The 27,901-nt window shown below is 42.7% G+C and overlaps 1 pseudogene; it reads right to left on the bottom strand.

Moving 5' to 3' along the window:
* Positions 1-365: 365 nt before the first annotated feature.
* On the bottom strand, positions 366-18,170 carry LOC109679329 (tubulin alpha-1B chain pseudogene; annotated as a pseudogene).
* Between the last annotated feature and the right edge of the window lie 9,731 nt (positions 18,171-27,901).

The following is a 27,901-nucleotide window of genomic DNA, read 5'->3' as shown; positions in this document are numbered from 1 at the left end:
TAAACTTTAAAGTCAACATCTGCAATAGTTTGGATGGTGTTTGTCCCTCCAGGTTCATCTGTTGGAAGCTTGGTCCTCCTTCCCCGAAGCCTCCCCCTGCCCCACCCACCCCTCCCGCATGGCCCCAAACGCTCTTGGTCTCCTCCCCCTCCTCCCGGGCTGACCATCGCCTTACTGCTCGGTGCTGATGTCCCTCCAGCCCTCGCCGCACATGGCCAGAGCTGGTCCTCCCTAGGGCTGGCGGCTCCGGACCAAGCCCTCACCTGGCTGACGCAGCCCGGCCACCATGTGGCTGGAGAGGCCGGCCAGACGGCTAGCCCCGCCCACTCTACTCTGGCCCCGCCCCAGCACAAGCCCCGCCCCGATTAAGCCCCGCCCCAGCCCTCTGGAGTTGCTGAGGCTGGGCAGATGCCGCGACTCGCTGCCCGGCTCCAGCCAGGGCGCAGCGGCCCGGTAGTCACCCGAGCTGCAAGGAGTCGCCGCTGGAGAGGGGCTCGGCGCCCGGCGGGGACTGCAGGTGTATGGCTGGGCGGGTGCCGAGGGCACGCGTCGGAGCTCACGGCACAGCCCGAGCAGCTTGGGGACCCGTCGTGGGGGGCAGTGGGTTCTGAGAGCCACCGCTGCAGCGAGTTGGCTGGACTGCCTGCCGTCTTCAAGTTCTAAGGTCCACCGCGGGGCACCCGGTCCTCAACCCTACGTTGCAGTGCCCCCTAGCTGACACCTGAGAGTTATCTTTGATTCTTGTCTCAGCAGTCAGTCACTGAGTCCCTGAGTCCTTACTTGAATGCCTTCAGCCATGGGAAGGTGGTGCAGCTCACCCCAAGTGTCGCCCTCATAAGGATGCTGATCACTCATCCACTTTATATCCAGAGGAAATGACCAAGGAGGTGATGACATGATTTGCAATGATTAGAGAAGTAGTCGTTGTTACCTAAGAAGAGGAGACAGGGGAGAAGCAATGCCCGTCTTCGGGTATTTGAAGGGGAGCCTCCTTAGAGCTTAGAGGAATTCAGAACCGATTGCATTGTGACACCGAGTTCCCCATTGGAAGAAATATTCTGGACAAATGTGTGTCAGACACTGTGGAAACACAGTTGTGAGAACAGAATCTGAGCTTGCTCAAGTTCTCCATTCACAGTGAGGGTTGTCTGACTGGCTGGATAAAATTTGATTGTTCTGTAAATATGATTTCAAGTTAAGTTCAGTGGCCTCGAATCCTTTCTCTAATCCCTTCTCTGAGAAGGGATGGAGTGTGTGAGCTGCTCTGTCACAGGGCTGGGTTGCCAAGGCCTGCAGGTCATGAGGCAAAAATACTGGTTTGTGTGAGAGGTTTACTATGAAGTGTAAAGGAAGAAAAAAAAAAAAAGATAAGGGTGTGGTCCTTTAAAGCACTTGGTTATAAAAATCTCCTACTTGACCACCGAGCATCACACCTGTTATCCCAGTATTCAGGAGTCTGGGCCAGGAGGATTGTGAGTTCAAAGCCAGCCTGGGCTACATAGCACCACTGTCTCAAGAAAAAAAAAGGAACAAAAAAGAAAAGAGAACACATTTCTGAACTGGCAAGGCTAAGGAACTCAGGCCCAACATGTGTGACATACTTTGGGTTGTGTCAAAAGGTTGTTCTAGAAGGTTCCTGAGCCAGCAGAAGGAGGTGGTGGGGACTTGGAGAGCTGTCAGAAGCAAGCCCTCAAGCCTGGACCACGTGTTGACATTGGTATGATGGATACAGAAAGAAGTGCCACCAACTTCCTATTTCTCTCATTCAGTCCCTGGCCCAGGGCACCATGTATGACAGCCAATGTTGCCCTCTGTGATGTCTGTGGCTGGTGGAGGCTCTTCAGAGGCCTAAGCTCAACTATGCTGGCTCTCTAGGGAGCACTGAAGGGCTTGGATTGGGGGGTAGGCATCGTGATAATGACTAGGGGTCTATCTTGGGTCCAGAACTCAGTCTCCTCAGAAACTCCTACTCCCCCACCCCAATCCAGTGTTTCCAAAATGGGGGATTATTTCTCATTAACTGCAGGACTCCTAAAGGCAAGAACATTACTTTCACTAAGGCATTTGATATTATTTAAGGAGGGAAAGTTTTGTAACACCCATAATTCTCATGATACCTTCTTATTGGCCAGTAAGAAATTATCTCTAATTCATTCACTAAAGCATCTCTCACCTTTAGCTTCAGTGGCTGGCCAAACCTGTGTGCTCCGAAGAGTGCCTGGACTTTAAATAACAGAGTCATTTAAACAAGACAGAATTTATTTCTCTCTCAGATAATGGTCTAAGCATAAGCAACTCACATTTTAAATGACAGCCTCACAGGTCAGGAGCAAAGGATCCTTCTATCTTGTTCTGCCTTCCTCAACACATAGCTTTCATCTCATGGTCCATGCTGGCTGCTCTAGAAATTGCCATCACAACTGCATTGCAGCTATCAAGAGGAGAAAAAGGAAGGGGAACGCATGTGTTTTCTTGTTAAAAGCACCCATATTCCAGTGGCCACGTTTAGTTATAAGAGAGACTAGGAAACATAATCTAAAAGTTATTACCATAGAAAAAGGAGAGTGGACTATGCAAGGACAATTAGGAGTCTTATACACTTTGAACTCTACTGTTTGAGGTCTTTGTGATTTTTACAGTCATATAAACATTCTTTATTCCAGAGCCAGGTGCCAGTGGCTCACACCTGTAATCCTAGTTACTTGTGAGGCTGAGATAGGGAGGATCGTGGTTCAAGGTCAGTCCAAGCAAAAAGTAAGCAAGACCCCAGCTCAACCAATAGTTGGATGCAGTGGTACGTGTCTATCGTCCCAAGCTATGTGGAAGACTGAGATTAGAACAATCACAGTTTCAGGCCAGCCTGGGCAAAAAAGTTGATAAGTCCCATCTCCATGGAAAAAAGCTGTGCATGGTGGCATACACTTGTCACCCCAGCAAAGGCAGGAAGCATAAATCATGGGCCAGGCTGGCCTGGGCAAAAATAAGACCTATCTCCAAAATAATCAGAGCAAAAAGGGCTGGAGCCATGGCTCAGATTTTAGAGTGCTTGTCTAGTAAGTGAGTTAAAACCCCAGTACCACCTACATATATATTGGTAATATACATATATATATAGGTCATATATATATATATATATATATATATATATATATATATATCTGCTGTAGAGTAAACTTGTTTTCTAAGCCTTATTGAAAACCATAATAAAAAATGCCATGCTTTACTAAAAGGTGGAATCATCTGGTGTCCAATGATGGACAAATGGATAAAGAAAAAAGTGTATGTCCATACAATGGAATATTCATCAGCCTTAAGAAGGAATGAAGTCCTGACATGTGCTACAACACAGGTGAGCCTTGAAGACGTTGTGCCGGTGAGATAAGCCACACAGTCGGTCACTACTTGATTCCATGTATGCAAGGTAGCCACAGTATTGAACTCACAGGGACAGAAAATAGCTTAGGGGTTACCAGGGGCTGGAGGAGGGGAGTTGGTGTTTACTGGGTAGAGTTTGAGTTTGGGAAGATGAAAAAGTTCCATGGGTGGATGGTGGGGATGCTCCAGTCACAACAGTGTGAGTGTGCTTAACACCACTGAACTACATATTAAAAAATGGTTAAGTTAGTAAAATTTAGCAGTTTTTAATGGTGTCATATAAGGGACCAACAGCAGAGGTCTCTGGCATTTTAGCAGCGATGTCCCCGTGGAGAGAGCTACTCAGAGCCCTCTGGGTGAGCTATTAAAGCCAGTGATGAAGCCAGCTCTCTGTAGTGCCCTTCAGCGTACAGTTTTTACCTTGTCATGAGAATATAGCAAGACTTGCTAAAATTCAGGCATGCTATTTTTGTGGCATTTTCTTTTATTACCTGTTTAGTATTGAGCCTGTGGGTCCCTTGTAGCCAGGGGCAGTCCCTGGATACGTTCCTCAGTACTCACAATCTGCCTGTAAATGATATGTGGAGAACATTGCAGGGTTGGTGGCCTCAGAGGTGCAGTTTACAGATTCTACTCTTGACTCTTTCTCTGTTCCCCACATGAGGACACCCGTTTCCAATCTGTCTGTGTTTTTCTCTGTCTTTGTCTTTCTCTTACACATCTTTCATTTTCTCCAATTTTACAGAGTATTGGTACCAGTTCCCTTTCACAACCCCAGGTTTCTTTATGACTCTGGGACACATTTGTCCTCATCTACAATCCAGAGCTCATTTAAGCAGCAGGGGCTGGGGGTATGGCTCAGTTGTAGAGCACTTACCCAGCACATGCAAGGTCCTGGGTTCAATCCCCAGCATAGGAGAAAATAGAGAAGAGCAGCAAGGCTATCTTTCACTGTCCTATCAGACCCTCCCCTCCAGTCTGCCTCTCACCCCATGTCTGGTGGGATCATCTAAATCCCCAAGGCAAGGTATCATTCTCATTCATCACGTAAGCCCTCACGCACTTAGCTTGGCATAGGAAGCCATTCATGGTCAGTAGACTACCCGAGTCAGGACAGCTTCATCCCCCAGCATACCCCTTGTCACACATTATTCTCCAGTAGGACTGAATGGCTGACAGTTCTTTAAAGGAACCATGCTGTCTCATGCCTGTTCCCTCTGTCCACTTCCAACACCATGCTTGGATCTCACTCAGCCCCACTCCTCCTTCCTGAAAATTATCCAGGAGTCCCCCTTCTGGAGAAGCTTGGCCAGGGGACATTGTCCCTCCTCCAAGTTCCTATTGCACCTGCCTATAGTAACCTCCACTAGAACACACAACCTTCTGGGCCATTTCTAGTTTGGAGGCTGTTTTGAAGCTGCTTCCCTGCACTTTCTGGAGCATGACTGAGGGGGGCACATTGGCCCTTTTACATTCTTCTTTCTTTCCTCTCCCATGACACTCTGTGACTGTACCTTTGGTTTTAATTTTCAGTTTTCGTTCCCCACAAAGCCATCCACTCTGATTCCCAGCCTCTTGAAAATCTGCTTCCTCAAAATCTGTGACTTGTGCCTGACTATGTCTAGCATTTCCTTCCATGATGACTCCAGACTTTGGGGTGATATGGCCATTTTCTCCCCATTTTCCTCTCACTTCTGTTTTATAAACTTTGTGTTGTTCTTAGTGAGAATTAAAGAGAGAAGAATAGTTTTCTGTGAGCTTCCAAGAGATGAGCGGATCAGGGGGCAAAGATTAGTGTAAGAGTCTGGTTTTAACCTCTCAGCTGCTGCTATCCAGCTGAAGCTCCCTGCCATCCTAGACCTTGGCTCTAGGTCAACTTTATAAACCAGGTGAGTAAAGCAGCATCCTCAGTTTCTACATGCTTCTCTCTTCTTTTGCTTTCCTTCCAACTTCCTATCATTCACTCATTCACTTGTTCACTCAGCACAAGTGCCAGGCACTCTTCTGAGCCCTTGTGGAGCTTACATTCTAAAGGGGCTATAAGTGAGTGACAGAGAGCAAGCACAATACAAAAGTAAAATGTGTAGCGTGTCAGTTGATGATGGAGTTGTGGAAAAAAGTGACAGATATGGGACTTGCCAGGAGTCCTTATTAAGAACATAACATAAAGACTGGCAAGTGGAGAGTGAGCCAAGCAGACATCTAGGAAAAGGACCTTCCACGCAGAGGAAGAGCAAGTGCAAAGGTCCAGGAGGAGCAGTCAAAGACCCAGATGGAGGGTATGGAGCTCTGGTACCAGGGTCTCATCCCCTAGGATGTGATATGAATCTGGATGGAGGAAGACCTGTAGGTTTGTTAGGGCAGAAGCCCATGGAGCTGGTGTTCAATCAAATGCTGCACCCAGTGCTAGCTCCCAGGCAGATCTCTTGTGTCCTGGCTGGGCTTCCTGGCTGAGTGGAGTCCAGGGCCTGCCTATAGTGTGTGTTCCTGCCCTCCCTTCAAAATAAGGGAGGTGAGCTAGTCTTGGCAGCAAGGAAGACTTGTGGGCCCATGAGTCTACTCCACAGCGTGGCTGCCTATACTCCAGTCCCACACCCTTCCTGGGGAGGGAGAGCCTCTTCCACACCCTGCCTGTTTCAAGCTTATTCATTTGCTGTGACTTGCTGGACCTTTATCTGTTAACCTCAAAGCAGAAAGTTGTGGAGTGCACACATAAGAGAATAGGCACCTAGCTCAGTGTCTAGGTGAGGTCTCTGGATATGATCACCTGTGTGTAGCTAAGATGAGGCTCCTGTGCCTATGGTAGCCAGATATAGGAGGGTCCCCAGGGTTGTGTTTGAGCAAGCTGAGTAACTGTCCTGGTACTTCTCTTAGGATCATGCATGTTCCTGCCATGGCCAGGTGCCTTGAAGCCTGGAGACAGGTGTGGGGAGTAGGTTGGGCTCGAGAGTAGTCTCATATTCCCATGTCACCGTCATTAGGTTCTCTGTCTCATCATTCCAGAATAAAATCTTGGAAAGCTGGTACCTGAAGGAACTTTATTCATGAATTAGTCTGGTATGCCCCCTTTCCAAATGAGATCCGTGGGGACTGGGATTGGTATGTCACCAGGCACACAGCAGATGCTCAGAAAGAATGTGTTCCCTGAGCCATAGCAGACAATATGAGGTTGTCAATTCGCTATGTGTCATAACCATATGGTCAGGTTAGAAAATGCCCTTGGTTTTCAGAGATGTATTCCATTGCATGAGATTAAACTACATAAATTCACTAATGTCTTGTCATGTTTAATGTGGTCTAATCTAATACAGGTGCACGCTGCATAGCAACACTTCCATCAACAATGGAACACATATATGGTTGTGGTCCCATAAGATTATAACAGAGCTAAAAACTGCCTATCACCTATTAACATTGTAGTACAATGCATTATTTGTGTGCCTGTAAAGACTTTGGTGTACACAGACCTACTCCACTGCTAGTGGCTTAAAGGATAGTATATGTAATCACGCTTGATAATGGCAATAAACGACAAGGTTACTGGCTTATGCACTTACTATACTATACTTTTTGTTATAATTTTGGAGTGTACTCCTTCGACTTATAAGAGTTTGCCATATGTAATGTAAGTATGTCATGTTACACCAACAGCAGCTTCCTACATCTTGTGTTTATGCAAATACACTCTGTGATATTTGTAGAAGGACCAAATTGCCTAATAAAGCAGTTCCAGACTGTATCCTGTTATTAAGTAACGCATGACTGTATTTAGGAAGAATGTCTGCAACTTGCAACTTACTACCAGTGTGTGTGTGTGTGTGTGTGTGTGTGTGTGTGTGTGTGTGTGTGTGTGTGTGTGTCTGCCATGAGGATCAGTCTACCCAGCAGGGGGAGCTGCCAAATAGGAAAAAAGACTAAAGATATAATGAGTCTTCAAAATGTTCTTCCATCTTCCTTTTGTCCTTCCAGCCAAAGGTCCCCACAGCCTACTCTGGCTCTGCCTCTTGGCTTGCTCAGACCTCTGTTACAATTCAATACAGGGATTGCAGGCAACCCCTAACCTGGCAGTCTGGCAGAGAAGGTGGCTGTTTTCTCAGTCTGAGGGCATCAGAATGAGGGGCTCTGGTTGCAGGTGGAATAGAGAGCAGGCATGTGTGGGGGAAGAAGTGCTCTCCAGGGGCGGAGTTATTTCTGAATGGAATTAGTCAGGCAGGGCAGGGTGTGGCTTCCTGGGCAGGCAATGAGGTGAGGAGAAGGGCTGGAGGTCCTGGGCTCACTGAGTGAATCCTAAGCCCCAGCCTGGGTCTGTGCACCTCTTAGGAACTTTTGACAGAGCTTAGGACCTTAAGAGACCATCTGCAATGAAAAGGGAGAAACTATGGGATGGGGACCCTTGTGGGTAGGTTCACAGGGGAACTGGCCTCTGCTTGAGCTTTTAGCTCCCTGTCTCTAAGTGTCACAAACTGACTGAATCTTTCTGCTCTACCCAGATAGAAATCATAGCTAGGTGAACAGAAGCTCCTTTCATTTGACACAGGGATGCAGGGTTCCATGTCCGTTTCACGTCTGTTCTTTTTCCTGATTGCCTCCATCAGCAGCTCCATCAGTTTTGCCCCAGGTAACTTCAGCTGCTCCTTTGCTGCATTTTCACCTCTACCACCCTTAATCCGTTCATTGGGCACAGAGACAAGCCCTACCTCTGCTTCTCTGGGCAACAGATGCTCCCACCCCTGTACTGCTGTTGCTCATGCTGGGATGGTTGTCTTTATCTCTGCCACCAGGACACTGAAGCCCTTCCTGTGACTATGGTGGGGGCCATTTGCTGGCTCTGCTGTTCTTTTCTTTGTGTTACCAGCTCAGATTCTCTACTTACTAGTGACCAGAGGCAAAAGTAGGCAAGGTGATGGCAAAAGTCTTTATTGGACCTGCTGTTGCAATACTAGGGGGCAGTGTAGGGGTGCGTCTCATGGCTGTTCACCAACTCAGCTGAGCATCCTGCTTCTATAGACAGAAGGGGAGAAGGAGGTTGACAGGGTGCCTGCACCAATCATGCCATTTCCCTCCTGTAAATGAAGGATTGTGTTTGCACCAACCATGGCACCGTCCCATCATAATAGTCCCTTATGCAAATGAAGAACTGTGGTTGCACCAGTCACAGGCCTTCTGCTGGGCTACCAGCAAGCGCTCCCCCTCTGGCCTGGGTGGAAGTGACTGCTGGTTATCTAGAGTTCATCAATGCTTGTGAGGTGGCAACAAGCCTAGTGCACACTGCTTGCTGGCGCAGTGTCTTCAGGAGCCAGAGTGCTGCTTAGAATTCAAAGCAACTGGTGCTGGCATGAGGTAGTCCAGCTGCCTGGCCTACAGTCCTTCACTCAAGGCAGCCAGGGCCCTGGGGAAGGGTCTGTCTAACAGATATGAATTAAGGAGTCAACCCTCCCCAACATCTCAGCACATTTAGGAGAAAAACTTTTAAAGGGGTGCTTACAACAAAAGCATTTACAGTGCTTTTTTTTTTTTTTTGTGGTAGTGGGGTTTGAATTTATAGCCTTTGGCTTGCCACACACACTCACTGCCACTTCAACCACACCCCCAGCCCTTTTTGCTTTCATTATTTTTCAAATAGGGTCTTGTCTTGCTTTTATGCCCTGGCTGGCCTGGACTATGATCCTCCTATTTATGGTTCCCATGTAGTTGAGATTACAGGTGTATACCACTGTGCCTAGTTTTTTATTGGTTGAGATAGGGTTTTACAGACTTCTTTGCCCAGGCTGACCTTGAACTCCTATCCTCCTGATCTCTGCCTCCCAAATAACTAGGATTATAGGTATGAGCCACCATGCCTGGATTACTTTTTTTGGTTGGTAGTGGGGTTTGAATTTAGGGTCTTGCAATTGCCAGGCTGGTGCTCTACCACTTGAACCATGCCCCAGCCCTACAATTAACAATGCTTACCTCCTGTCCCTGTGCCCCAGAGAGAGATGGGTCTCTAACATCTATTTTCACAAAGAAGCCAGAACCCTCCGGGTCTTCCTGGAGTTCCTATATTCATCTGAATGGAAATTCTTGGAGAATGCAGACAGACCTGGGGCAGTCCACACATGTAACCCTTTGGAGAGGGTTTTCTAAGGATAAAGGTACCTTTTCATTTCCCCTGCCTTACTGCAGCACCTTGGTGCCTGCATTGATGTGGCAGGATGGATTTAAGGAAGAGAGGAGATGGTCCTGTCCCAAACAGACTCTTCCTGGCTGTGTCTCAGAAATACAGCAGGTAGGAGATGGGAACGGTGGTCATTTTGTGTATTGGATCTTCAGGAAAGTGCCAGAAGGTGTGTGCTGCTGCTTCCTGAACCAACCTGTGGCGTTTCCCTGGGTCCCACTCTTTCAGGGCTGAGCCTTGGGATGGCCATGGTTGGCTGACTCAAGCCTTCTTGCCCTAATAGGCCACTATGGAGAGGCCCACCTCTCACTTCTATGGTTGAAGAAACCGAGGTCCAGAGAGGTTATGTAGCTTCACTCATTGTTCCCCACTCTCCAAGGAGGGCTCAGGCAATGAGAAAGGCAGTGGTCCCTAGCAGGAGAGGTTCTGCCACAGCCAAGCTGCTTGTCTTGTGGCCCCTCCCTGCTGAACTCTGCCGTGGATTCCCATCCATTGGTGGGGCTTGGCACCACACCTTCACCTGGGCTCCCTCTGCTAGGGGAGCCAGAATTAGGAACTGCCCTTCTGAAGTCATACGAGAAGTCTGATATGAGAGATTAGAAATTCCCCGCACCTCTCTCTGTCCAGAGAGAGGTAGGACACATGAGACAATGCCGAGGCTGGGACTTGCAGGAGAATTGAAACATACTGTATTTAGACAGCTCCCCAGACAGAAGCAGACTGGGGAACTTCAGGCTAGGGAAGGATAGTGGTAGGACGGTGACTGCTTCTCCCCGCAGGATACAGTGAGCATCAACAGATGACAAAAGACCCCAGGAGAAAGAGGGTCCTCCCTGTCTTCTGGATCACATTCCTATTCCTTGGTGCTGCATGGTCTTAGAAGCAGATTCTCACCCAGGGCCATGAACTTGGTTGGGGACCATGTGACATCATTATTTTCACTTACTGCTAACTCAAGTTTAGCGTTTCCTTCCATTATGAATGTAGGTAACAAACCACAGTCATATCAGTACCGTGACTTTGTCACCAACGGAAATCCAGATGTGTTTGTTTCACTTTACAGACATCTCAAATGACATTTATGCTTTTTTAATATTTCAAAGTGATTATAGTAATTAACTCATTGCTGGGTTCTGTTATTTAATGTGTTAACCAAAAGGTCATACGTTACCGTTATAAGTCTGATTATACAAAAATAGTTTGACAATTGCATTTCAGTGTGATCCATTTCCTTTGCAATCTTATGTAATTTATTTCATCATTTAAAATAGTATTCTGAAGAAGGATGTGTAGACTTCTTCAGATTGCTGTAGAGGCTCATGGCACAAAAATGATCAGGAATGCCTATGACTGGAGCAGGGAGGTTAAGAGTTCTAGGTACCTGACAGCCAAGGAGCATTGGTGTTAGGCAGACCTGAGTTAGCATCTTTGGTCCAAATGGCTGCAGGTACTGACAAAGTGACTCTATCCCTCAGAGCCATGGTTTCCTTATGTGTAAGATGGAGATGAAGAATGCCCACCTTTAAGTGCCTGCCTGGTTCATCACCTGCAGGCATGGGAGGTCCCTCCCAGGTGGGAGCTGGTGGCTGTGCAGCAGTTTATTTAAGCCAAGGAGACTCAAGCAGAAGTCTTTTCTAATATAGAAGAAACTCCAGGCTTCTTTTATGTCTTACTGTCCTTCATGTGGAAGGGTAAACTTGAACCGTACCTGGATAATCTTTTTCTTTTGCTCTGGGCTGGGAGCAGGCTTTCCTCAGGCATGAATTTTGGTTCATAAATTCACTTATTTAAGAAATATTTGGCATGTGCATACAATGGAATATTATCCAGTCATGGAAAGGAATAAGTACTATTCCATGTAACAACATGGATCAACCTAGAAAATATATGCTAAAGTGAAAAAGCCAAATGCAAAGGACCACACATTGTATGATTATTTATATCCAGAATAAGCAAATCCATAATGATAGAAAGTAGATTTGTGGTTGACAGAGGATAGGGAATTGGGAGAATGTGTATTGACTGCTAACAGGAACAGGGTTCTTTTTGGAGTAGTGGAAATGCTGTAAGATTACACATAGTGGTAGTTACATGGTGTACTGCATGCACTGCAAACCCCTGAAGTGTATATCTTTAAATGTTGACTTTTATATTATGTGAGTTATATCTGAATAAAAAAGAAAATATCCATACCCATCCCGTGGATAGTAAAAGATAAAGAGCCAAGTATCGGTAGCTCATGCCTGTAATCCTAGCTACTTCGGAGGCTGAGATCAAGGGGGTCACAGTTCAAGGCCATCTCAGGCAAATAGTTTGGGAGACTCTGTCTCCAAAATAACCAGAGCATAATGGACTGGAGATGTGGCTCAAGCAGTAAAGTGCTTGCTTTGTAAGCTTGAAGCCCTGAGTTCAAACCCCAGTCCCACACACACACAAAAAAAGGACTATAATGAACAACTGTATACTTATAAATTTGATAGCTTAGGTGAAATGGGCCAATTCCTTATTTCTACTGAAACTCACACAAGGAGAACTAAATCACTCAAATAGGCCTCTATTAAATAAAGTGAGTCAAATAGTTAGTAACCACCCAAAACAGAAGGTTTCAGACCCGGATGGTTTCACCAGTGAATTCTAACAAACATTTAAGGAAAAATAATCCCAACACACTGAAATCTATTCCAGAAAATAGATGATGAGGGAATGCTTCCTAGCTCATTTTAAGAGGTCAGCATTACCCTAATAATGAAACCAGACCAAGATATGACAAGAAGGAAAAACTGCAGATCAGTATAACTTGTGCACATGGATGTAAAGATCCTCGACAAAATGACAGCAAATTGAACCTAAGAATGTATAAAAAGAACTATTCATGACAACTGGGTATACAGGTTTATTTAACATTTGAAAGCCAATTAATGTAGGCTGTGACATCAAAGGGCTAAAGAAGAAAAATCATATGGTCATATCAATAGATGCAGAAAAAACTTGACAAAATCCAACACCCATTTGTGGTAAACATTCTCATCAAATTAGGAATAGAGAAGAACTTCCTCAACTTGACAAAGAACATCTGCAAAGAAACTGTAGCTAACATCATCTTAATTCAAGAAACTAGCTGCTTGCCCACTGAGATCAAGAGCAAGTTAAGGATGTTCCCTGTCACCACTCCTATTCAGCATCTTAGTAGAAGTCCTAGCTACTGCAAAAAGACAAGAAAAGGAAATAATAGGAATATAGGATGGGAAGGAAGACTTAAAACTGTTTTAGTTCATAGAAGACATGTCTATGTATAAAATTCCAAGAATTGACAATAACAACAACAATAAAATTCCCGGAACTAATAAGTAATTGTAGCAAGATTGCAGGACACAAGGTTAATATACAAAAGTCAATTGCTCTCCTGTATACCAGCAAAGGATAATTAGAATTTGAAATTTAAAAAATGTAATGCCACTATTTTATACAAAGGTATAATCTAACAAACTATGTCAAGATTTATATGTAAAACCCCCAAACTGATTAAAGAAATTTAAGGAAATTTAAATTCATGGCTAGCTACTCCATGTTCATGGATAGGAAGATTCATTATTGTTAAAATGCCAGTTCTTCCCAACTTGACCTATGGCTTCAGTGCAATCCCCACAAAAATCCAACAAGTTACTTTGTGGATACTGACAAACTTATTTTAAAGTTTATATGGAAAGGAAAAGACCTAGAATAGAGACCATAATATCGAAGGAGAAAAAAGTCAGAAGATGACACTATTGATTTTAAGACGAAATATAAACCTTTAGTAATCAAAACGGTAGGATATTGGAGAAAGAATAGATGAATGGATCTGCAGAACAGAATAGAGAGTCCAGAAATGAACTCACACAAATATAAAGACAACTGCTCTTTGACAAAGGAACAAAGAAAGTTTACTGGAGAAAAGAAATGTTTTCTAAAAGATTTCTAAAATAAATGAACATCCACATGACAAAAGGTGAAACTAGGTACAAATCCTACAATTTTCACATAAAAAAACCATAGACCTAAAAAGCAAAGCACAAAATACAAAACAAAATTTCTAGAAGGTAACACAGGAGAAAATCTAGATAACCTTGTGTTTGGCAATGAATTTTTAACTTATGTTTTAAAGACTTTACTGTGAGACATGATGGAAAAATCTTACAGGTGATAGAAAACACAGCTATGATGAGTGATTTCTCATCTAATCTTAAAACTTTAGTACCTGCCAGCTAATGTTGAAGCTGACGTTCTTTCCTTTCTCTCGCTCTCTTTCAACAAAATCCAGACCAAGCTCTTCATAATCCTTTTCCAGGGCAGGCATGTCTTCACAGGCCTCAGGAAACTCCTTCTTCCATCCCCTCACCCACATACCAGTGAACAAAGGCACGCTTGGCATATATCAGGTCAAACTTGTGGTCCAGGTAAGCCCAGGCTGCAGCAACAGCAGTGGTGTTACTCACATGCACACAGCTCACTGCACCTCACCAGCTGAGCATACCACAGTGGGAGACTGGTAATCGATGCCAACCTCAAAGCCAGGGGACACCAATCCACAAACCAAGTGCCAGGCTTGGTCTTGATGGTGGCAGTGGCAGCACTGACATCTTTGGGAACCATGTCACTTTGTAGAACAGGCAGCAAGCCATGTATTTACTGTGGCAAGAATCACGTTTCACCATCTGGTTGGCTGTCTCAAAGCAAGCACTGGTGATCTCTGCTACAGTAAGCTGCTCGGGCTTTCTCAGCAGAGATGACAGGGATGTATATATAGCCAGAGGGAAGTGGATGTGGGGATAGGGCACCAAGTTGGCCTGGAATTCTGTCAGATCAGCATTCAGGGCTCCTGAAGGAAGTGGTAACAGAAGACAGGATCTGGTTAACAAGGTGGTTGAGGGTAGTGTAGGTGGGGGCACTCAATATTGAGGTTTCTTGATAGATGTCATCGATGGCCTCATTGTCTACCATGAAGCTTCAATCAGAGTGTTCCAGGGTGGTACAGGTGTTGAGGATTGAGCTATGAGGCTCAGTGACAGCTGTGGAAACCTGGGGACTGAGCAAATGGAGAATTGCAGCTTGGATTCCTTGCTGTAATTATCAGAGACATTCCATCCACAGAGAGCTGAGCCCAGAGCTGGTGCCCCACCAAAGCTGTGGAAAATCCCAAGGTCCTGCAGACCTGTGCACTGGTCAGTCAAGATGAGGCCAGTGTTCTCCTTGCCACAGACATAGTCGTTGGTAGCATCTCCCTTGCTTGGGTTGAGCTGCTCAGGGCAGAAGAGCTGGCTATAGGTGCCTGTGTGAATTTCACCCATTCCAGGTCTACAAATGCTGTGGTGGGCAGCAGTTTGCCAGTGCTTGCCAGTGCTGCCTCACTGAAGAAGGCACTGAAGGAGCCATCTCCTCCTCCAGCCTTCTTGTCATTTGGGCATCTGGTCATTGAGTTGGATGCTGTGTTCCAAGTCACCGAGCTCCCAGCAGGCACTGCTAGTCTGGACACCACCTGTTCATGTGGAGATGAACTCCTACATGATGGCTGTGAGTTAGAAGGCAAAGGTGACAGAAGCAGACTCAGGGTCCTGTTACCATCAGCAGCCAGCTGACTGGCAAGTAGTACAACTTGGCCATTTTTAGATGCAATGCCAAAAGCAAGATCCAGGAAAGATAAGTCTGCTAAGTTGGATGTGATGGAAATTTAAAACCTCTATTCCTGTGAAAGACACTGGTAGGAGCCAGGCACTGGTGGCTCACACCTGTAATCCTAGCCACTCAGGAGGCAGAGATCAGGAGGATCATGGTTCAAAATCAGCCCCATACAAATAGTTGGTGAGACACCATCTTGAAAAAATCCAATACAAAAGAGGTGGCAGCATGGCTCAAATGGTAAGAGGACCTGCATAGCAAGTGTGAGGCCCTAAGTTCAAACCCCAGTCCCCCACAAAAAAATAATAATTAAAAAAAAGACACTGGCAAGAGAATGAAATGTCAAGTTACAGACTGGGAAAAAATATTTGCACAACACATACTTGGCAAAGGACTTGCGTCCAAAATATACAAAAAACTCTTACAACTAATAATAGCAAAAAGCAGGTAACAATAAGAATAACCAACTCACCAAAGAAGATACAAGAATGGAAAATAAGCACACTTAGGCCAGGCACAGTGGCTCACATCTGTAATCCCAGCTACTTGAAAGGTGGAGATCAGGAGGATCGTAATTTGGGGCCAGCCTGGGCAAAAAGCAAACCACATATCAACAAATAAACTGGTCATGGGGGATTACATATCTGTAATTCCAGTTATGCTGCAGACATAGGTTGGATGATAGGAGTCCCAGACCACCAGGGCAAGAAAAGCAAGACCTTATCTGAAAAATAACCTAAAGAAAAGACACCAAGAGTATGGCTCAAATGGTAGAATGCTTGTCTATCAAGTGCAAGGTTCAGAGTTCAAACTCCAGTATCACTGGGCAGGGAGGGGAAAAAGAAAAAAAGCACATTTAATCAAATTTAATGTGGTTTGTCCTTAGGGAATTGCAAATTTAAAAAGAATGAAAAACCAGTACATGCCTATTAGACTGGCTGAAATCTGAAACCCTGACATCAAGTGCTGTTGAGGGCTCAGGACAACAGAAACTCATTCATTACAAAATGGTACAGCCACTTTGGAAAACAGTTTGATAATTTCTTACAAAACTAAACATAATCTTGCTATATGATCCAACAATTATGCTCTTGGGTATTTACCCAAATGAATTGAAAACTTATGTCCACACAGAATCTACACATAAATGTTTATAGCAGTATTATTCATAATTGCCCCAAACTGGCAGCAACCAACATGTCTTTCAAAGGGTGAATGGATAAACAAATTGACATAACCTTCTTATCATTTACTCAGTGATAAAAAGAAATGAGCTATCAAGCCATGAAAAAAACACGAGGGAATCTTAAAGGCAGGATGCTAAGTGAAAGAAGCCAGTCTGAATAGGCTACTACATAGTGTGTGATTCCCGCTATGTGACATTCTGAAAAAGGCCAAACTATGGAGGCAGTAAAAGTCCAGTGACTAAGCGAGGTTGGAGGGAAAGTGATGAACAGAGTGCAGGGGACTTTCAGAGCAGTGACAATGTTCTGTGTGAGACTGTACTAGTGTATGGTCACATTCCATAGACCTGTACGTCTTAATGCAAACTGTGGAGCTTAGTTGATACAAATGTATGGCCATCAGTCCAACAGTTGTCACAATGTAGCACACTGTTATTAATAATAGAAGAAACTGTGGGTAGGTGGAGGAGGAGAGGGAGTCTATGGGAAGCCCATACTTTCTGTTCAGTATTTCTGTAAACCTAAAAATTCTTTAAGAATTAAGGTCATACACTCTTGGGGATATACACAAAAGACTGTGACACAGGTTACTCCAGAGGCACCTGCACACCCATGTTTATTGCCGCACTATTCACAATAGCCAAGTTATGGAAACAGCCAAGATGCCCCACCACTGATGATGGATTAAGAAAATGTGGTATCTATACACAATGGAATTCTATGCAGCCATGAAGAAGAACGAAATGTTATCATTCGCTGGTAAATGGATGGAATTGGAGAACATCATTCTGAGTGAGGTTAGCCTGGCCCAAAAGACCAAAAATCGTATGTTCTCCCTCATATGTGGACATTAGATCAAGGGCAAACACAACAAGGGGATTGGACTATGAGCACATGATAAAAGCAAGAGCACACAAGTAAGGGGTGAGGATAGGTAAGACACCTAAAAAAACTAGCTAGCATTTGTTGCCCTTAACGCAGAGAAACTAAAGCAGGTACCTTAAAGCAACTGAGGGCAATAGGAAAAGGGGACAAGGAACTAGAGAAAAGGTTAGATCAAAAATCAAAAAGAATTAACCTAGAAGGTAACACCCACGCACAGGAAATCAATGTGAGTCAATGCCCTGTATAGCTACCAGCAAAAACCCTTGTTCCTTCCTATTATTGCTTATACTCTCTCTACAACAAAATTAGAAATAAGGGCAAAATAGTTTCTGCTGGGTATTGGGGGGGGGAGAGGGAGGAGGCGGAGTGGGTGGTAAGGGAGGGGGTGGGGGCAGGGGGGAGAAATGAACCAAGCCTTATATGCACATATGAATAATAAAAGAAAAAGGAAAAAAAAAGAATTAAGGTCATAAAAAAGAAATAAGCACTTATCTTCTTACATCAACTGAATTCCATCTGGGGGCTGCATTCTGACAGGGGCTCAGAGCCGTTCCGTTCCCTTTTTCACCACAAAACTTACTCAGCCTTCCTAGCACGGGGATGGGGTGAGGGAAGACAACAGGTAAGAAAGCAAAATTAATTGCACTGAAACCATCCTGTGTTCACATCCTGGGCTCAGGAGCAGCTCCCAGGAAGCTTGGGCTCTGACCTGAAACTCTTCCTTTGGCCTCTGGCAGAGGAAATGCAGGAGGTAGCTGGTCCCCCAGGCAACGGGCCCACGCTGTGGGTGGCCAAAAATAAACTTGGTCATCACCTCTGCAGACTGACTCCCAGGGCGTTACATGGATGTGATTTCCCCTGGTGGCCAAGGAACTCCCCCTTGCTCATGTGGTCATACCATCATGGGCTCCCATGTGGATGGGCTTTGGTTACACGATTGTGTAACTGTCCAGAAGGATCTGTCAGGCCCCAAGCTGGGCGCTGGGGTTGGAGTCACGAGTGTGATAGACCAGCCACTGTCCTCAGCGCTGAAAGCCCAGTGCAGGAAGCAGGCAGTGACAATGCAGACACTGGGGAAGCAGAGAGGCTGTGGCAGCTGGGAGGCCAGGTGAAGCCAGTCCAGCCTGGGGTCAGAAGACCTTTCTTGAGGAGGTGACCTGTAAACAAGATGGAAAAACGTATACTGGGTTCCAGATCAGAAGCAGGGAAAGGTGGAGAAATGTTGCAGGCAAAGGAAACGAGATGAAGCTGTGACACTGCAGGGAGGAAGGACCCAGACCTCTCAGGACTTGTAATCTGTGTTAGGACTTTGTCCCAGGCAACAGAAAACCACAGAAAAAGGTTAAGGGGCCTGGGAGTCATCACTCCTTATCTGGTAGCAGAACCCCAGGTGCTCAAGTCCCTTTCTATAAAATGGTGTGGTATTGCATCTAATCTACATACATTTCTACCATCTACTTTAATTCTCTATATTGTTGGGGCCAGCTTGGCTGTTTTCCTGGGATTCACTGTGTCTGGAAGTCACCTTGGTTTCTCCACTCTGAGTCTACAGGCAACTTTCTGCTAGCTCTGCAAAGTTGCAAGCCTCCAGCTAGCTCTGCAGTGTTTTCTGTAACTGTGACCACATTCTGTAGGGGGTTAGGGGACAAACTCTGTAAGTATGTAACCCAGCTCCTGACACAAATGGGGGCTCCAGGCTTTGAGAAATTATCTCCCCTGAATCCACTAGTGTAATAAACTCCCTGCTCCCTGTGAAAATGGTCTCTGTGACTTTGTTTCCCTTGCTGTTTCCCGCAACAAGATTACTGGTAATACTAATACAATGTGAATGCTATAGAAATAGTTGTTACACTGTATTTTCTTTCTTTTTTTTTTTAGGAATTAATGACAAAGAAAAGGTCTATACATATTCAGTATAGATGTAATCTTTTCTGAATATACTTTGTCCACACTTGGTTAAATCCTGTGGATACAGAGCCCACTGTGTGGGGAGCTGATATAATCAGATATGCATTTTTTGGGACAGCCATGCATAACATGGTGTGTTTGTTGTGTACCCAAATGTGTAAGTACATGTGTGAGTATACACATGTGCTTAAAAAGACCAAAAGGATAACAGACTAAACCAAGAGGGAGAATGAGTCTGTGTTTGAAAACAGAAAAGGGCTAGAAGCCTGGTTTAAGTCGTAGAGCATCTGCCTAACAAATGTGAGGCCCTGAGTCCAAACCCCAGTACCACAAAACAACAACAACAACAACAAAAAAAAAAAAAAAAAAAAAGAGGGAGGAAATGAAAATAAGTAGTTAGGCTAGGAAAAACTTTTAAGACTTAACTGTATACTTAGGTTGCAAAAAGAATCTTTGGGAAAATTTTTATTCAGGTATGATTTACATTTGGTGAAATGTAAAATTTTCTCATACAGTTTGATACGTTATAAAAAATATATACACTAACATAACTCATATTCCTGTCAAGATGCAGAGTATTTCTAACATTCTAGAAATTTCCTCATGCCTGATCCCAGTCAGTTCTCTCTGTGTATTCCAGAGGTGATCACCACTTGGATTTGTGTCTCTACATGTTAGTTTTGTCTTTTCCAAAACTTCCTGTACGTGGAGCCACAGAGCGTCTGTCCTTTTGTGTCTGCTTTCATTCATACGCCATGATTTTGGTTTTCATCTGAGCGGTTACATGCATTAGTAGTTTGTTCTTTACATTCCTTGTATTGCTCAGTGATAATCCATTGTGTGACCAAACAGATATTTATATCATTCTTTACTGATGGGTCAGGTTGGTTTGAGTGTGAGACAATTATGAATAAAACTGCTGTGAATAAGTCTTTTTTGTCAGCATATGGTTTCATTTATTTTTGGAGAGAGAATGGAATAATTGGGTCAAAAGTGTAAGTAATTGTTTAATTTTGTGAAACTGACAAATCCAATTTTCAGTGTTGAACCATTTCACAATTCCATCAACAATGTATAATGGCTCCATTTCCTTTCTGACTTGGTATTGTCAGTCTTTTTATTTTAGATATTCTAGTGCCAGGTCATAAACCTGCATGTTTTTAAATCTGCATTTCCTGATGACTATGATGATTAGAATATTCAAATATGCTTATTGGCCACTTGTATATTTTTTGTGAAGTATCTGTTCAATTCTAGGATATAAATCATTTGTATAACACATGTATTGTACATGTATATAATGAACATTTTCTTCTAGTTCGTGGGGTTGTTTTCTTTTTGCTTTATGGTATCTTTCAAAGAGCAGAAGTTTAAAATTTGGTGAAAACTAACTTACCAATTTTTTCTTTTGTGTTTCATCTTTTTTTTTTTCCCAATACTTTGGATTTGAACTCAGTTCCTCATGATTCCTATGCAAGTACCATGTCACTTAAGCCATGCCACGAGCTCCTGTGTTTCACCCTTTTTGTATCCTGAGAAGTCATTGCCTCATGAAGGTATTTTCTTGTGCTTTTTTTCTAGGAGCTCTGTACTTTTGCCCTTTTAATCTAGAACTATAGACCATCAAATTGATATTTCATGTGTGTGACATGTGGGTTAAGGAAAGTTCTCTTCCTTCCATATGGATATTCAGTTGTTCCAGGACCATTTGACAAAAGACTTTCTTCCTGTTAGAATTGTCTTGGTGCCTTTGTTAAAAATCAATGAGCTAAGTTAGTGGTGACTTATTTACAAACCCTTGGGCTGTATATTGATCTATCTGCCTTTATATTGTTGATACCATGTTATCTTGATTACTATTGCTTCAGAGCAAATCTGAAGACAGAGCAAACAGCATGAATTTTCCAACTTTGTCATTCTTTTAAAACGGTTAGCTGTTCTAAGTCTTTGGCATTTCCATATACATTTTAGGATCAACTAGTCCAGTTCTGTCTCTCCTTCCTTCCTTTTCCTTTTCTTCTTCTTCTTCTTCCTTCCTCCTTCTTCTTCTCTTCCTTCCTTCCTTCCTTCTTTCTTCTCTTCCCTCCTCCCTCCCTTCCTTCCTCTCCTCCTCCTCCTCTTCTTCCTCCTCCTTCTTCTTCTTCCTGCTGTCTGCTGTGAATATCACATTGAATCTGTAGCTCAATGTTGGTATTAGGTAGTTGACCTAATACCAATATTGAATTTTCTGACTCATGAACATGATACATCTCTCCACTTATTCTTTACCTTAGCAATGTTTTGTAGGTTTTTTTGGTTTTTTTTTTTTTTTTGGTGGCACTGGGGTTTGAACTCAGGGCCTCACGCTTGCTGGACAGGCACTGTACTTCTCGAGCCACTCCACTGGACTATTTTTTTGTATTGGATTTTTTGAGATAGGGTCTCATGAACTGTTTGCTTGGTACTGGTTTTGAACCTGATCTGTGCCTCCTGAGTAGTAAGGATTACCAGTGTGCTATTGTGAATTATATTTAAAATTTTTTCATTTACATGTAATTATTAACATATAGAAATATAATTGATGTTTTATATTTACTTTATATCCTGTAACCTTGATCAATTCACTTGTGGTGGTTTTTAACAGACTCCTCAGGACTCTGTGTATACACAATCGTGGCATCTGAGAATAAACATTGTCATACTTTCTCCTTTCTACTGTGTATGTTTTTAGTGTTGCCTGTGGCAATGGCTATGACCACCAGTTGAATGTTGAATAGAAGTTTGAGAGCAGATATTTTTGCTTTGTTCCCAATAGTAGGGGGAAAGCATTCAGTTGTCACCTTTAAAGTATGCTGTTAACTATAGATTTTTTCATAGATGACCTTTATCAGTTTAAAGGAATTCCCTTTGATTTCTAGCTAGAAATGTGTGTTGGATTCTTTCTCCACTCTTTTTTGGGACACTAATTACCTATCTGGTAGATCTTTTGATTGTGTCTAGAAGTCACTGAGGCTCTGTTCATACTTTTAAAGTCTTCATTTTTGGTACTTTAGTGTGAGTGATTTCTGCTGCTTTACACTTAAGTTCACCAATCTTTTTGAAGTATCCAGTCTGTTCACTCCATCCAATGAATTTTCTTTTCAGAGTCTGTTTTCTAAGTTCTAGATTTCCATTTGGTTCTTTTTTAAGTCTCCATTTCTCAGCTAGAATTCCTCTGTTAACTTACCATATCCATTTTTCCTTGAAATACTTTAACATATTTATAATAAATGTTTTAACATTTTTGTCTGCTAATTCCAACATACCTTCAAGCTTTGAGCTTGTTTTTACTGAATTATTTCTCTAGTAGTGACATGCGTTTTCTCCATCTTCACCAGTCACGTAATTTTTTTGGGGTGGTACTGAGTCACACCTTGAGCCACACCTGCAGTCTATTTTGTTCTGGTTATTTTGTAGGGGGGGGGTCTCATGAACTCTTTGCCTGGGCTGGCCTTGAGCTGTGACCCGCCCCCCCTCGGCATCTCAGCCTCTCAAGTAGCTGGGATTACAGGCATGAGCACAGCTGTCAAGTCATTTTTAGAATGTATTCTGAGTATTGTGGTTGCCATGCTGTTGACTATCTGGATTTTATTGTTTTCAATTAGGAATGTTGATTTTTATTCTGGCAGGAAGTTCATATATCGATGGAAGACATGGTCCGTTCAAGTGTTTCTTAAGCTTAGGATATGTGCAGCATTGTCTATACTCAAGAGCTAGAGCTGCCTTTCTAGAGTGCAGTTCAACCCCCATGATATTCAGTGATGTTCTCCCACTCTGGCTAATTGGAAATCCAATGGTTTTCAACACTGTGCAACTTCTATTATTTTGAGGGGGGGGGGCAGGGGACAGGAGTGGTTTGAACTCAGGGCCTTGCTCTTGCCAGGCAGCTGCTCTACCACTTGAACCATGACTCCAGACCTACTGTGCAACTTCTAGAATCTCCATTTGACTCAAAGTCTTCAAAGAAGCTATTTCTGCAGGCTTCACAAGGTCTTGTCCCATGTATGCAGTTTAGAACTCAAAGCCTGGAGCAATCCCCTGTGGATTTCTAGAGCTCTTCTTCACATTTCCCTCTTTTCCAATTCCCTGACCCACAAAATTCCAGCCATCTCAGGATCTCCAAGCTCAACTTTCTGTCTCCCCATCTCAGAAAGACCTCAGTACTCAACGAGGGTTCTGTCTCTGTGTCCATGCTCTGGAAAGTAAGTGTCTCCCATCAGAAAGCCAGAGAGATCACAAGCTCACTCACCATGTGTATTTCCCTTCTCTCCAAGGTGTCAGTTCTGGGCTGCCTGGTGACCAAGTCTAGGACCACCTGCTTCAGATGTTTCAGCTCATCTTACAGTTACTTATGGATGGGGACATGGTACAGATTCCCTCATATCTGCTGGCAAAAGTTCTCCTTCTAGATAGACTCTTGGGTATGGCCTCTCTCATAAGATCAATATATTTAAGTATGGCCTATGTGACTTGTAAAAATAAAGAGTTTTTAGAAGGATAGAAATCAGAATATTGACAGTGGTTATTCTGGATGGGTTTAAAACTTATATTTTTGACATTTTAAGGCTTATCTGTTCAAGGTTTAAATTTTACTTTGTGGTTGTTTTAGTCTTTTATGGTGCTAAAGATTGAACCAAAGACCATATGCATACTGGGCAAATACTCTACCACTGAGCTACACTCCTGGCTTGAATTTTTAGTCTTTTTTTTTAATTTTGAGAACATTGTACGTCCATATGTAGTTATAAGAAACAATAAAGATCTCATTTACATGTACCCCCCCTCCCCCGCCAACCAATTTACTGCAATGGTAACTACTTGCAAAACTACAGTGCAGTATCACAGCCAAGATTTTTTTTCCTTTTTCTTTTATTATTCATATGTGCATACAAGGCTTGGTTCATTTCTCCCCCCTGCCCCCACCCCCTCCCTTACCACCCACTCCGCCCCCTCTCTCTCCCCCCCCAATACCCAGCAGAAACTATTTTGCCCTTATTTCTAATTTTGTTGTAGAGAGAGTATAAGCAATAACAGGAAGGAACAAGGGTTTTTGCTGGTTGAGATAAGGATAGCTATACAGGGCATTGACTCACATTGATTTCCTGTGCGTGGGTATTACCTTCTAGGTTAATTCTTTTTGATCTAACCTTTTCTCTAGTTCCTGTTCCCCTTTTCCTATTGGCCTCAGTTGCTTTTAAGGTATCTGCTTTAGTTTCTCTGCGTTGAGGGCAACAAATGCTAGCTAATTTTTTAGGTGTCTTACCTATCCTCACTCCTCCCTTGTGTGCTCTCGCTTTTATCATGTGCTCAAAGTCCAATCCCCTTGTTGTGTTTGCCCTTGATCTAATGTCCACATATGAGGGAGAACATACGATTTTTGGTCTTTTGGGCCAGGCTAACCTCACTCAGAATGATGTTCTCCAGTTCCATCCATTTACCTGCGAATGATAACATTTCGTTCTTCTTCATGGCTGCATAAAATTCCATTGTGTATAAATACCACATTTTCTTAATCCATTCGTCAGTGGTGGGGCATCTTGGCTGTTTCCATAACTTGGCTATTGTGAATAGTGCTGCAATAAACATGGGTGTGCAGTTGCCTCTGGAGTAACCTGTGTCACAGTCTTTTGGGTATATCCCAAGAGTGGTATTGCTGGATCAAATGGTAGATCAATGTCTAGCTTTTTAAGTAGCCTACAAATTTTTTTCCAGAGTGGTTGTACTAGTCTACATTCCCACCAACAGTGTAAGAGGATTCCTTTTTCTCTGCATCCTCGCCAACACCTGTTGTTGGTGGTGTTGCTGATGATGGCTATTCTAACAGGGGTGAGGTGGAATCTTAGTGTGGTTTTAATTTGCATTTCCTTTATTGCTAGAGATGGTGAGCATTTTTTCATGTGTTTTTTGGCCATTTGAATTTCTTCTTTTGAGAAAGTTCTGTTTAGTTCACTTGCCCATTTCTTTATTGGTTCATTAGTTTTGGGAGAATTTAGTTTTTTAAGTTCCCTATATATTCTGGTTTTCAGTCCTTTGTCTGATGTATAGCTGGCAAATATTTTCTCCCACTCTGTGGATGTTCTCTTCAGTTTAGAGACCATTTCTTTTGATGAACAGAAGCTTTTTAGCTTTATGAGGTCCCATTTATCTATGCTATCTCTTAGTTGCTGTGCTGCTGGGGTTTCGTTGAGAAAGTTCTTACATATACCTACTAACTCCAGAGTATTTCCTACTGTTTCCTGTATCAACTTTAGAGTTTGGGGTCTGATATTAAGATCCTTGATCCATTTTGAGTTAATATTGGTATAGGTTGATATACATGGATCTAGTTTCAGTTTTTTGCAGACTGCTAACCAGTTTTCCCAGCAGTTTTTGTTGAAGAGGCTGCTATTTCTCCATCGTATATTTTTAGCTCCTTTGTCAAAGACAAGTTGGTTATAGTTGTGTGGCTTCATATCTGGGTCCTCTATTCTGTTCCACTGGTCTTCATGTCTGTTTTTGTGCCAGTACCATGCTGTTTTTATTGTTATTGCTTTGTAATATAGTTTGAAGTCAGGTATCGTGATACCGCCTGCATTGTTCTTTTGACTGAGTATTGCCTTGGCTATTCGTGGCCTCTTGTGTTTCCATATAAATTTAACGGTAGATTTTTCAATCTCTTTAATGAATGTCATTGGAATTTTGATGGGAATTGCATTAAACATGTAGATTACTTTTGGGAGTATTGACATTTTTACTATATTGATTCTACCAATCCATGAGCATGGGAGATCTCTCCACTTTCTATAGTCTTCCTCAATCTCCTTCTTCAGAAGTGTATAGTTTTCCTTGTAGAGGTCTTTTACATCTTTTATTAGGGTTACACCTAGGTATTTGATTTTTTTTGAGGCTATTGTAAATGGAATTGTTTTCATACATTCTTTTTCCGTTTGCTCATTGTTAGTGTATGGAAATGCTAATGATTTTTCTATGTTGATTTTATATCCTGCTACCTTGCTGTAGCTATTGATGATGTCTAGAAGCTTCTGAGTAGAGTTTTTTGGGTCTTTAAGGTATAGGATCATGTCATCTGCAAATAGGGATATTTTGACAGTTTCTTTACCTATTTGTATTCCTTTTATTCCTTCTTCTTGCCTAATTGCTCTGGCTAGGAATTCCAGTACTATGTTGAATAGGAGTGGAGATAGTGGGCATCCTTGTCTGGTTCCTGATTTTAGAGGGAATGGTTTCAGTTTTTCTCTGTTAAGTATAATGCTGGCTGTAGGTTTGTCATATATAGCTTTTATAATGTTGAGGTACTTTCCTTCTATTCTAGTTTTCTTAGAGCTTTTATCATGAAATGGTGTTGGATCTTATCAAAGGCTTTTTCTGCATCTATTGAGATGATCAAGTGGTTTTGTGTTTGCTTCTGTTAATGTGGTTTATTACGTTTATTGATTTCGTATGTTGAACCATTCCTGCATTACTGGGATGAAGCCTACTTGGTCGTGGTGAGTAATCTTTTGATGTGTTGTTGAATTCAGTTTGCCATTATTTTGTTGAGGATTTTTGTGTCAATGTTCATTAAGGAGATTGGCCTATAGTTCTCCTTTTTGGAGGTGTATTTGCCTGGTTTTGGGATAAATGTAATACTGGCTTCATAAACTGTTCAGCAGTTTTCCTTCCCTTTCTATTTCATGGAACAGTTTAAGGAGGGTTGGTATCAGTTCTTCTTTAAATGTCTGATAGAATTCAGCAGAGAATCCATCAGGTCCTGGACTTTTCTTTTTGGGGAGACTCTTGATTGCTGCTTCAATTTCATTTTGTGTTGTAGATCTATTCAGGTGATTAATTTCCTCTTGGTTCAGTTTTGGATGATCATATGTATCTAGAAATCTGTCCGTTTCTTTAAGATTTTCAAATTTATTTGAATATAGGTTCTCAAAGTAGTCTCTGATGATTTCCTGGACTTCCATGGTATTTGTTGTTATCTCCCCTTTTGCATTCCTGATTCTACTAATTTGGGTTTTTTCTCTCCTCATTTTAGTCAGGTTTGCCAGGGGTCTATAGATCTTGTTTATTTTTTCAAAGAACCAACTTTTTGTTTCATTAATTCTTTGTATGGTTTTTTTGGTTTCTATTTCATTGATTTCAGCTCTTATTTTTATTATTTCTCTCCTTCTATTTGTTTTGGGATTTGCTTGTTCTTGTTTTTCTAGGAGTTTGAGATGTATCATTAGGTCACTGATTTGGGATCTTTCAGTCTTTTTAATATATGCACTCATGGCTATAAACTTTCCTCTCAGGACTGCCTTTGCTGTGTCCCATAGGTTCCAGTAGGTTGTGTTTTCATTTTCATTGACTTCCAGGAACTTTTTAATTTCCTCTTTTATTTCATCGATGATCCATTCTTCATTAAGTAATGAGTTATTTAGTTTCCAGCTGTTTGCATGTTTTTTGTCTTTACTTTTGTTGTTGAGTTCTACTTTTACTGCATTGTGATCAGATAGTATGCACGGTATAATTTCTATTTTCTTATATTTGCTGAGACTTGCTTTGTGCCCTAGGATATGATCTATTTTGGAGAAGGTTCCATGGGCTGCTGAGAAGAATGTATATTGTGTAGAAGTTGATGAAATGTTCTGTAGACATCAACTAGGTCCATTTGATCTATTGCATATTTTAGATCTTGGATTTCTTTATTGATTTTTTGTTTGGATGACCTATCTATTGATGATAATGG

Source organism: Castor canadensis, chromosome 11, assembly GCF_047511655.1.
Source record: "Castor canadensis chromosome 11, mCasCan1.hap1v2, whole genome shotgun sequence".
NCBI lineage: Eukaryota > Metazoa > Chordata > Mammalia > Rodentia > Castoridae > Castor > Castor canadensis.
The sequence above is the reverse complement of the archived record's forward strand: the minus strand, read 5'-3'. Positions and strand labels throughout refer to the sequence as shown.